We start from the raw sequence: 11,540 nt of genomic DNA, 5'->3' as shown, positions 1-11,540 counted from the left end.
TAGGGACCATCCTTTCTCAGCTAGCTGCTACCGTAAAAAACTAGCTGAAAGAGAAGATATTTCTGGTGGGGATACTATTAGTGACTTTTTTTTCTTCTTTACATTTTCTTGTAATAATGGAAAATATTTACAATGAGAACGCTTTACTTTAATAATCAGGAAAGAAAATCTATAAAGCTATTTCTATTACGGAAGAAAGATACTGATAAACTAGCTTATAATAGAGTGCTGATGAACAGTATTGGCCTAGAGAAACTTTATCAAATATCTACTGTTGGAGAAGAAAAAAATTCCTCCACTCTTCAAGGTTCATTTGCCTGGTCTAATAATTAAATTGAGATAAGACAGATTAACAGGAGAAAAACAAATTTAATTATGTATGTACGGGAACCCCATAAGAATATGAGACCCACAGGAAGTCAGGCAATTAAGACTTATATGCCATCCTGAGCTGAGGAGAAAAGGGTAGGGGTCTAGGGCTTCAAACGGAAGGAAGACAATTTACAGGAAGATGGGAAAAGCAAATGTTTGGTAAACAAATGTTTGCCATGCCACACAGAGACGATGGGACACAGAGAGGAATTTGGCCCACAGGCCCTGCCTAGCTTCTCCCCACCCAGTTTACCACACCTAGCCCATATTCTTTGTAGCTATCTTTGGTGATAGCTCTCTTCCTGGACCAGGCCCTGAATCTAAATTCTTTTGGGCAGTTAAGGGGAAAGGTGAAAAGCTCTTCCTGAGTCATTTGGGCCTTGACTGTCTTCAGCTCAAATAAATCCACATGGCAAAGTGGCACATTTTGGGGAGGCTCATTCTGAAATCCTCCTGTCCTGCCTTTAAAATTTATTCAAGAAATTTTATAGTCCAGAAGTTGAGCTGGTAGATTCCTCCATCTATTGAACCAGTCTCTTAGTCTGAAAATAGATCAGTTTAGTTAAACAGTTGTGTCTCATTTTAGGAGGCAGTGAGGCAGGTGGGCTCCAAAAGTGAGGCCTATGGTGCAAGCAATCAGGTACTTTATAAGAGGCATTTCTATGGAAACAAAAGAAAACAATGGTTAATGATTGGAGCTGACTATAACCTTAGTGTCTGCGTTCTGAAGGCGGTCAGTTGGGAAGATTGCTCAATGTCCAGCTCATGACACTTTCAGATGGAGTGAGGGCAGGCAATGTCAATCTGATATATTTACTGGATTGCAGTTTGAATGTCTCTGGTGATTTTTCTGAGTAGCCACACAGTAACAGGCACAAAGATTGCCCCTACATGAGCTACTATGGTGATTTCTCTAAAGTTGATATCAAGTTGTCCAGGCTTATTTTTCCAATGGGCTTTATTGGTTCCATAAAGTCAACCTTAGTTCCTTAAAGCTGTCTGGTCATATATGAGTCTATATACATTTCTCTCAAATATGACATTTCATTCAAGGCCTTGGTGATGTAACCAACGTTTCTAATTGTGCCCTGTTACAAGGAGAACAGATTCTTAGGGAACTTAGGCAAATAACTGCTGTGAAAATAAGAATACTCACTGAGAGTTTCTGAATCCTGGAGGGATCAGGCAGGGAATAAAAGTAATTGTTTCATCTTTGTTCACAAAGATAGATTTTACCAAATTACTCTAAGAGAAGAATGTTTGCTTAAATCTGGAAAAACAAAACTTAAAAGGACCAGCGATGTTTCAAACAAAAAGTCATAAAAAATTATAATCATCCTCATCAGTTCATTCAGTCCCATGAAATTAATATTTGTTACACTTGAATCCAGTTTTTCCATTAATTTTGAAATTTCTTACCCAGTTCAGTTTGATGATCTTAAAATTGTCAGAAATCTGTATTCTAGAATACTTTAAAATTCCTTTCCATGAATCTCTCTAAAGATGAAGTTTTTCAGGAATACTTCTGCAAAAACATCAGAGTAAAACAATGACAGAGTGAATGACAAAAGACTTAAAAATACCCACTTTTAAAGATCTGATGAGAGTTTATTATAATGTAATTGACAAGGAAATTTACTTATTTTTGTAACGTGCAACATTTTAAGATAATGACTATAGTTATGACTGATTAACATTATACCAGGACATATCAGAATTTTAGGAATTTCATACAATTTCTAGAACACTCATATTTTTTTAAATTTAATTTTATTTATTTATTTTTATACAGCAGGTTCTTATTTGTTATCTGTTTTATACATATTAGTGTATATATGTCAATCCCAATCTCCCAGTTCATCCCACCACCACTACCCCCCTCCTCCACTTTCCCCCCTTGGTGTCCATATGTTTGTTCTCTACAACTGTGTCTCTATTTCTGCCTTGCAAACCAGTAGAACACTCATATTAATAGTATATATCTATACAAATACAATCTAACACTTATCTTCACTTATTTGATAGTGCTTCATGTAACTTATCAAATAAACCTAATTATTTTAACATCTCTCTTTTTATAAGGAGAGAGAAGAGATCTTTTGAGATGTTACAGAGGCCCTCTGGAAAATCCCAAAGTTACTTCTGGGTCAAAAAGACATCATTTAAAATTTGATTTGGGGAAGTTTGTCAAAAATATCAAAAGGTTTGGACGCTTGACTAAATAGAATCAGAGATCATTATGAAACAATATTTAATTATCCATTTAACCAAAATGACAAGAAGATTTCAAAGGCAAATGTAGAAGCTTACATAGTTCTGAGCAAAACTTAGCTCTTTTAATACTTCATTTAGTTAAGTAATCAAAAGACCTGAAGATAAAGACAACATGAAGCACAGGAAATTATTCTGATAAAACATAGAATTTCTGCTTTTAGGCATATTATTGAAAAAGGTAAAGAAAAACCTTTTACAATCTCTTATTAGGAGCAGACCAATAGTCCAACAAAACGTTTTTCTTTGGCAGATGAAAGAAAATTAAGGTTCAGTTTTATATAAGTACACTATTGACATTAAAACTTATTTTAAAAACCCCTATAATAACAATTCAATTGTAGTCAGCTTGATTATACAAGGTAAAATTCTCTCTGTCTTTTTTTCTCTCTCTCTTCCCTACCTTCTATACCATTTAGTTTGTCCTTCATTCTTATCTTTCCCATTCTAAAATAACCAGTTTTACTTTAGGACAAATTTGCTTTCTTTTTCCTTAACACAAATGCACCTCCACACCTCTTACATTTTCTTAGCCCAATCCACATCTTATTTTCTTTGTATTTCCCTTATTTCTAGTAGTTTTAATTACACATATTAGAATTTTTAAATTAAAAAAACCCCTTAATTTCTAGTGAAAATAAAAAAGTAAACAATTGTGAACTATCTTTTATATTAGCATTCTGTGGCTTGGCAAATTTATAAATACTTTTTGTAATTTCTAGAAACACATGCTTAGATCTCACAGTAAATTTTTTGGTGTGGCACAAAACACGCTTACTAAGAGACCCAAATATCTTTTGTTCCTCTGTAATAAGGGGTTAAAAGTATTGAATAGGTAAACTTAGACTTATTTAGCAATTAATGTTTTAGCGTTTTACCTTATTTGGAAATGATCTAGCCATTTAATGAATTCCCATCAGTTAATTTAACTTAGCAAAATTCTAAGGGTGGAAGTTACCAAAGAGATTTGGGAAGCTATTTTAAAACAGACATACCATAAAACAATTATTATTGAAAAGTTACCTAAAAACTCTTATGCCACTTACATCTATTACACAGTTCATTTGTTTTTAACAATCATATTTAGATTATGCCTGAAGATTTCATAAGACTTTAAAGCAGCTAGCCATCACCTTAAATTATTTTTCTTGCTGACATATTTTGTAACAGAGATGAGCTTATTTGACTTTCAGTAAACCTAGGTAAAATAAAACTATTATACTTAATGCTGATAACTCTAAAGACATGTCTGTGCTAATTAAACCAACAAACTTAAACTAGATTTTATTTACCCAAAATTATCCTAGGTCATGCAAACTTGAAAAACATTTGGGCTAGTTTCTATTACATTTTTGAGATTTAAAAATAATTTATAAGTGCTTATTTTAAGCCAATTAAATAGAGTTCTTTTACAAATGAATTTGGCAATACCATCCAGAGGTAGAAAAATATATCTGTAATGCACATACATAGACATACATAAACATGAAGACAGACATAGAGACCGTACAGTTTTTTGTTTTTTTGTTTTTTTGCCGTACGCGGGCCTCTCACTGTTGTGGCCTCTCCCGTTGTGGAGCACAGGCTCCGGACGCACAGGCTCAGCGGCCATGGCTCACGGGTCCAGCCGCTTCGCGGCATGTGGGATCTTCCCGGACCGGGGCACGAACCCGTGTCCCCTGCATCGGCAGGCAGACTCTCAACCACTGCGCCACCAGGGAAACCTGAGACCATATAGTTTTTGATTTAAAATTGTAGCCATGGGATGGGTATGACAGTGCAAAACTCACTAGTTTGTAGAATAGTGAATTGGAATAAGTTAAGTGTACCTGACTAGATTTTGGGCAAGAGACCTTTTATAGCAGTTTGTTTAAAAAGGCTTTTCCCTTCCTTTGTCCCTTTTTTCAATCTTAGGAACTAGGAATGGTCTAGATAAGAGTTAATATTTACATCTCAAAGGCACAGGAAATGAATGCAAGTTCCTACGAGAAAGACTGGTTTCCTAAGACCAATATTTACAAGCCTTTTGAGGTAAACAGGGGAGGTTTTGGGATTGGTGAAAAGGAATAGGCCTTTAGAGCTGCATTTCTACTTTTGCAAAGATTTGTAAGATAAGCACAGTTGCTTTTCATTCTTCAAAGAACGACGTTACAGCCTAAATGATATGAAGGAGCTGACCTGCCCATCCAACTATACTACCTTCAATTTACTTCTTTATATCAAAGAGAAGATTTCCAACTAAGATGGAAACCAAAAGATTTATGTCTTTGAAAAGTCCGTATAAAGCATTTTTAAAAAGCCTTCCTTTTGAGTACACAGTTCAACCTTGGACTAATTCACCTTAGGGGGAAAGCCCCTAGATTGCTTCTATCACCCCCTGAATATCAGCCTTCAGCTGATCATTTGTGGGAGGGCTTAGGAGGAATTCTGGTCACCTATTTCCCCTGTGTGTGTATTTTTCTTCCCCAGGGGGCCATCTGAATTGTCTATAATTACAGTATAATCACAGAAGGGAAGAATACCCCTTAGCAGTTAATCTAGGTTCTGAAACTGAATAGGCCCCTATAAGGCTCCTGGGCATGGAAGACTTTCTGTGTCCCCCTTTCCTTGTTTTCAGGAAACAGACTCCAGCTTCCATGGCCTTCCCTGAGTCTCAAAGGAAAGATTTGAACAGTTGCTAATCAGGGATGGGAGAGGATGCAGAGATAAGGGAGGAGTAACCAGGAAACTGTAGTGCAGCTTTGGGACAGGGTCCTGGTTCTACCTTAAGAGACACACATCACAATATCTTTGAGCTCTTTATAGAACTAAAACCCCAACAAATGGAAGATGTCAGCATTCTTTATTCCAGAGAAGACCACCTGAGGCCAGATTAAAGGAAACAGAGAAGCTCACCAAGAGATTATCTGAGACCAGATTAAAAGGGTGCAGGACCTGCACACACCCTAATCTTATCAGCAGTCCCACCCTTGAACCATCACTATAAAACTCCTCAACAAATCCTCCTGGGTGGGGACACACGGTTTTCAAGGGCTGGAGCCTGCTGTGTCCCTCTTTTCCTGGCAAAGCAATAAAGCTATTCTTTTCTACTTCACCCCAAACTCGGTCTCTGAGATTTGACTTGGCACTGCTGCAGAGAGGCCAAGTTTTTGGCCTCAGTCCCTGTGAGTGGGGTTGTGAATGGTCACGAATCTTTCAAATTCCTTTCTAAATTTGATACCTAAGTCAAATGCGTCACTGGGTGGAAGATTGTGTGGTATTTTACAGAACACCTTGTTGTATGGAATTTTCTTGAGGTTTGGTGGGTGACCTAGTGTCAATCTAACCTTCTCCATGATCAACTGATCTTCACATGAGAGTCTTTGAGTTAGGTGGTGAGCATTCTAATAGCTTTTAAGTGCTTGATCCATGCCTGCCAATTTCACAGATTTGGCTTCCAAGATGTCCCTTAACAAAAGCCTTTACCTCATATGCACACTAACCCACAGCAAAATGTGTCTAAACATACTCCAGTCTGGTGAGAATCATGAACTCAACCAGTCTGTGAGGCTGACTCAAATATCGGACTTACAGGGCTTCTGCCTACATTCTACCCTATGGTTTTCCTCCTTATGACAAATGACACAACAGACAGAGACAAAGAAAGACAGTGGTCATCTCTATGAGGGAAAGGATCAACAAGAAGAATAGCAAATCTTTACCAAAGTTGCTATACCTATAATATTTTCTCCTGCTAATTTAAATTTAGAAAAGTAAAAAAAGACTCTCACCACTCTTGCTTCCATTGGATCTTGCAGCCTGGAAGACTGAATTGGTAAGAATTTTTACTTTCTGCTGGCTTGTTGTCAGAGGTCCCAGTTTTCTCAGCTGTAGCAGCCTCCGACTGAGCAGTGTCCAGCCAGTGAAGGCAATCCTATCTGGGTCACCAACTGTTGGGAAAGAAAATATTTTCCTCTACTCTACTAGGTTCATTTGCCTGGTCTAATAATTAAATTGAGATAAGACATATTAACAGAGAAAAACAAATTTAATTATGTGTATATGGGAGCCCCATAAGAATATGAGACCCGTAGGCAGTTAGGCAATTGAGCTAACATGCTGTTCTGAGCTAAGAAGGTGGTAGGGGTCTAGGGCTTCAAAGGGAAGGAAGACAATTTACAGGAAGATGGGAAAAGCAAATATTTGGTAGACAAATGTTTTCCATGCCACACAGAGACAATGGGACACAGGGAGGAATTTGGTCCACAGGCCCCTGCCTAGCTTCCCTCCACCCAATTTACCACACCTAGCCCATATTCTTTGTAGCTATCTTTGGTGATAGCTCTCTTCCTGGACCAGGCCCCCAATCTAAAATCTTTTGGGCAGTTAAGGGGAAAGGTGAAAAGCTCTTCCTGAGTCATTTGGGCCTTGATTGTCTTCAGCTCAAATAAATCCACATGGCAAAGTGGCACATTTCAGGGAGGCTGGTTCTGAATCCTTTCACTACTAAGTAGCAGGCACCGACCTAGGCAGTACAGAGATTAACAAAAAAAAAGGTTTTCATTTAGGTAGCTCTCAGTTTATTTGCTCCAACCATTATGCCCTATGAAAAGAAAATGCTCAGGTTGCTATGGGGGCACTGAGGAGATGCACTGAAAGTAAACTGGGAGAGCAGCAAAGAACTTTAAAAAGTAGGTGTCTCACAGGGAATAAGGAAGGGAGAATTAAACAGGAAGGTGCACTGATATGCAAGAGATTGTGGCCCTTTGAGGAACTTCCAACGGTTTGGTGCCCTGGGAGGGCAGGGTGTGAAGGAGGGAGGGGAAGAGCTGAGGCAAGAGGGGTCAAGGTCATGGAGGACTTGCTGCTAGACTTTTAGACTATTCTGTGTGCATGTACATGAGGGTAGGGTGGTGGGGAAGGAGGCAGGAAAGGTGAGAGCCTTTAAACAAGGAGGACTAATAACTTTGTCCAGAGAAATGATTGGTAATGGTAGAAATCTTGGCAACATGATTGTTAGAAGGAAAGATTTCTGGGTGACGAGAACGGGGAGTAGGAGAATATATGTGCTTTCATTTTTCAAGGAATATCATACTTGTAACGACTCATAGTCCTTCTGCTCTGTCACAAGAAATGGGAAAAGTCATTGCTTAAGGCATAAGGACACGTGTTCTAGAACCAGTCTTCCTAAATTCTAATCACAGTTCCACTACCTACTGGTGATGTGATCATAGCCTCTCTGTGTCTTAGTCTCCTCATCTGTAAAGTGAAAATAATAATAGTACCTACCTTATTAGGTTGTTGGGAAGATTAAATGAATTAGCATATAGGCATGGCTCTTAGAAAGTAATATTATTAGGTATGGCTTATCTTCTAAAGGGTACCAGAAGATGCCACTCAAAAATATACCTCTTTGGGGCTTCCCTGGTGGCGCAGTGGTTGAGAGCCCGCCTGCCGATGCAGGGGAGGTGGGTTCGTGCCCCGGTCCGGGAAGATCCCACATGCCACAGAGCGGCTGGGCCCGTGAGCCATGGCCGCTGAGCCTGCGCGTCCGGAGCCTGTGCTCCGCAACGGGAGAGGCCACAACAGTGAGAGGCCCACGTACCGCAAAAAAAAAAAAAAATATATATATATATATATATATATATATATATATATATATATATATACACACACCTCTTTGGCATGTGGATTATTTTGAGTTAAAAGGCAATTGAGAACCAGAAGGTGCAGGAAAAGCTTTAAAAGGAGGGCACAATTTTTTCTTTTACAAAGGAAATTTTCGCTTGTAGAGATGTCTCTGTTGCCCATACCAGGAAGAGGAGGACTCTTAACAATTCTTATCACCAATGTAAATCTGCATAACAAACCTCACCAAACAACATTTTACTAAACAAGTTTACCATACTTTCCTGGTCACCTTTCCAAAACTTGCCTCCCCATCCCGTCTTTCTACCCAGAGGCCCCAAACACTTTTTCCTTTTGTTTAGCCTAAGATGGTATATAAGCTCAAATTCCAACCACCCCTGCTCCTACGAGCAATGCACCTGTTAATAAACTTCTGTTTGTTTCTCTCTTGTTAATCTGGTTTTGGCCAGTCTCATGCACAGGAGTCCTCTGAAGAAACTAATCTGGGTAAAAGAAAAACCGATTTTTCTCCCTTAGCTTTTCATCATTGTTCTATCTATAAGGAGAAAGAAGGGTTGAACGGGATTTGGAGTCAGAAACAGCATGCCTCCATAACTAACTGTGTGACTTGCACAATTTAACCTCTACTGGTCCCAGTTTTCCTGTTGGAAATGCAAATAATGATAATTCCCACCTCACAGGGTCTTGTGGGGATCAAACGAGATAATGGGTGCAAAAACACTTTATAAATTGTAAAATGTCGAATACCAGCCACTAGATTAATATTCTCTCACCAGTCCTCTCATGAAGAGGGCAGGGATGGGTCTCCCTGCTTAAAAAACTGAAGGCCAAAGGGGTTCAGTAATTTACCACAATTCTTCTTCAAGTCTGGGTCAGGTCTGGCCTGGGACAGGACTCTGCACTCAGCAATTTCCCTACACAGTCTGGTCAAGTGTGCTCTGCTGGCCACCTCCATACCCAAGAATTCACATGATTAAAAGCAAAATCCTGGGCTCACCCCCCCCCCCCCCGCCACTTCACTGGGTTCTAATTGCCTTTTCCTTCAGAAATAGGAATAATTAAATAGCAGCTTTATTTTAATAAGCCTCAGGTCAGGCTCAGCATTCTGCATCCTAGGTCAATTTCCCCACGTTTCTTAGCTAATCTGGGGGAGAGGAAACTGTCTAGAAGCAGAAGCAGCTCATTTGCATCAAAAGCACTATAATTTGTAAGTAAATGGCATTGCTTTTAAATGCAAAGGAGCTTCCGTGAGCTGACAGAGAAGACTGTCTTTGATTCTTCAAATAACTGTGACCCCTAATGTTCTGGAAATAATCTTTCCCTCTCTCCAATTACACCCATTCCAGGAGGATCCCCCCTTAACTCCTCTTCAAAATATAGCTATTAACATTTCTCCAATCAAAGGCAGCTCTCCTTGCCCACAGGAGGACTTATTTGAGGAACAATCCTCAATTGGGCAGACACACTGAGATGCTACTAAATGCCAAGTGTTGGGAAACAAAGATGAATAGGACACTGTCAGGGCTGTTAGGAAGTTTACAGTCTTGGAAGATAAGGCTGCTACATGTGTAATAGAAGATAGAATATGTTGTTTGAAGAGAGATGCAAAATGTTCCATGAATTAGTCTGAACCTGCCTGGGAGATTAGGAAAGACATGGAGGAAGATGGTTACTATTTTGAAGCTCAAAATCTGATATGCTCTCTCCACCAAATCAGTTCTCCTCTGTCCTCCACAATTCTTACTCACCTCACAGTCTCAGTCCAGTTCCTTTGCTCATGCTTGGTCTTCCGTATTTGACAGTCCTTCCTGTTAAAAACAAGACAACAGCCCCAAAAGGAAGTCACTTGTCACCAGACGTCATCAAACCAAGACTTAATACCTAATTTAATGACACTTTCAGTCTTTCCCAAGAATGAAATCTTAAACCAGTCAACTGGACTGGAATTACCTGGTCAACATTAATGAGGTCATCTAACTGATAGATTCCTGCTGTCTCCTATAGGAAGGTAGCCTTGTCACAGACAATCCACTTTTAGCAGGTATAAATCCCTTGTCCTGATCTCTCCTGCATAGGAGTCTTCTATTTTGTACAGCTCCTCAGAGCTCCTTTCTAGCTGCTAGATGGGATGCTGCCCGATTCATGAATTGTTGAATAAAGCCAATAAGATCTTTACCATTTTGCCAACTACCAGTTGGCACTTGCCATCTACCTCTACAAGGATTAAAAATCACGAGCCGCTGCAGCTGCTGACTTTCAACACCCCCTGAAAGGAGTTCAGGGTGGAGATCAGGAATGAGGCACTCTGTGCTCTGGGAGAAACTGGCAGAACAGGCCTTCAGATAGTTAGATATTTTCAGGAGAAGATTTTATGAGCCCAACTCTTGCATCTCCTTGTATCTAGAAAAGTACTGAAATCATTAACTGTGATATTTGCTCCTCGTGACTAGCAGCAAACCTCTGCCAAAATGTGTGCTTGATTGCATGTCCCCCCTTCACTAAAATCGTATATAACGCTGACCTTCCCCACTACCTCTCTGAAGCAGCTCCTCAGAGCTATCCGAAACGCTGTCTCCCAGGCTATAGTCCTCATTTTTCCCCCAATAAACCTTAACTCACAACTCTCCTGTTGTGCTTATTTTTTTTCAGTCGACAGTTAACTCAGTTGAATTTTGTTTTCTTAACAGTCCTTAGTTAAAGCATCACTCCCTCCAGGAGTCCACCAGGAAGAAACTTCACCCTTGTTAAAAAAACGAAATTCAACCAAGTAAATTTGAAGATCTAATAGGCTTTATTCACTGATTCACGAATTGGGCAGCATGGTATCCGGCAACTAGAAGAGGACTCCAAGGGGTTGTACAAAATGAAAAGTTTTTATAGGAAGAAGGGTGGGGTAAGGGAGCTATTAGGAAAAGAAAAGAAAGGATTATTTTTAGGCCAGGATATCTTCTTTTCTGGGAGAAGGGAAAGGCTAAGGTTTCATCATGCAGATTGCCTCTTCTGCCTCTGAGGGTATGGAGAGGGTCCACATGACAGATTACCTTATTGGTGTTGACCAGAAGATTCCAGACTGGTTGATTAAGGTTACATTTCTAGTGAAGGTCTAAACTGCAATTAGGTTAGGTATTACATCTAGGTTTAGTATCATGGGTTTTGCACAAGTGATACCATTTTGGGCCTGTGCTTATTCTCTTTGACACCATCTAAAGTGAATTTGTGTAGCCTATTAACTAGCTTCCGGCCTCTTTTCGAGCCTTTGTTCTGTATAC

General features: G+C 39.5%; 1 long non-coding RNA gene across 4 annotated transcripts; it reads right to left on the bottom strand.

Annotated features, from left to right (window-relative positions):
- Positions 1–349: 349 nt before the first annotated feature.
- Positions 350–10,466, bottom strand: LOC109547154 (uncharacterized). 4 transcript variants are annotated; one of them, XR_002172884.2, is made up of 5 exons: positions 10,222–10,466; positions 10,020–10,079; positions 6,414–6,572; positions 1,529–1,897; positions 350–1,032 (listed from the first exon to the last, which is right to left on the bottom strand). It is a non-coding gene; the product is annotated as an uncharacterized lncRNA (long non-coding RNA). The 4 variants fall into 4 exon arrangements; XR_002172883.2 differs by having other exon boundaries at positions 350–1,617; positions 1,792–1,897; positions 10,222–10,455; XR_002172885.3 differs by having other exon boundaries at positions 1,792–1,897; positions 10,222–10,452.
- Between the last annotated feature and the right edge of the window lie 1,074 nt (positions 10,467–11,540).

The sequence above is a fragment of the Tursiops truncatus genome, chromosome 1, assembly GCF_011762595.2.
Source record: "Tursiops truncatus isolate mTurTru1 chromosome 1, mTurTru1.mat.Y, whole genome shotgun sequence".
Taxonomy (NCBI): Eukaryota; Metazoa; Chordata; class Mammalia; order Artiodactyla; family Delphinidae; genus Tursiops; species Tursiops truncatus.
Note: the sequence above shows the minus strand (reverse complement) of the source record. Positions and strands in the feature narration are given on the sequence as shown.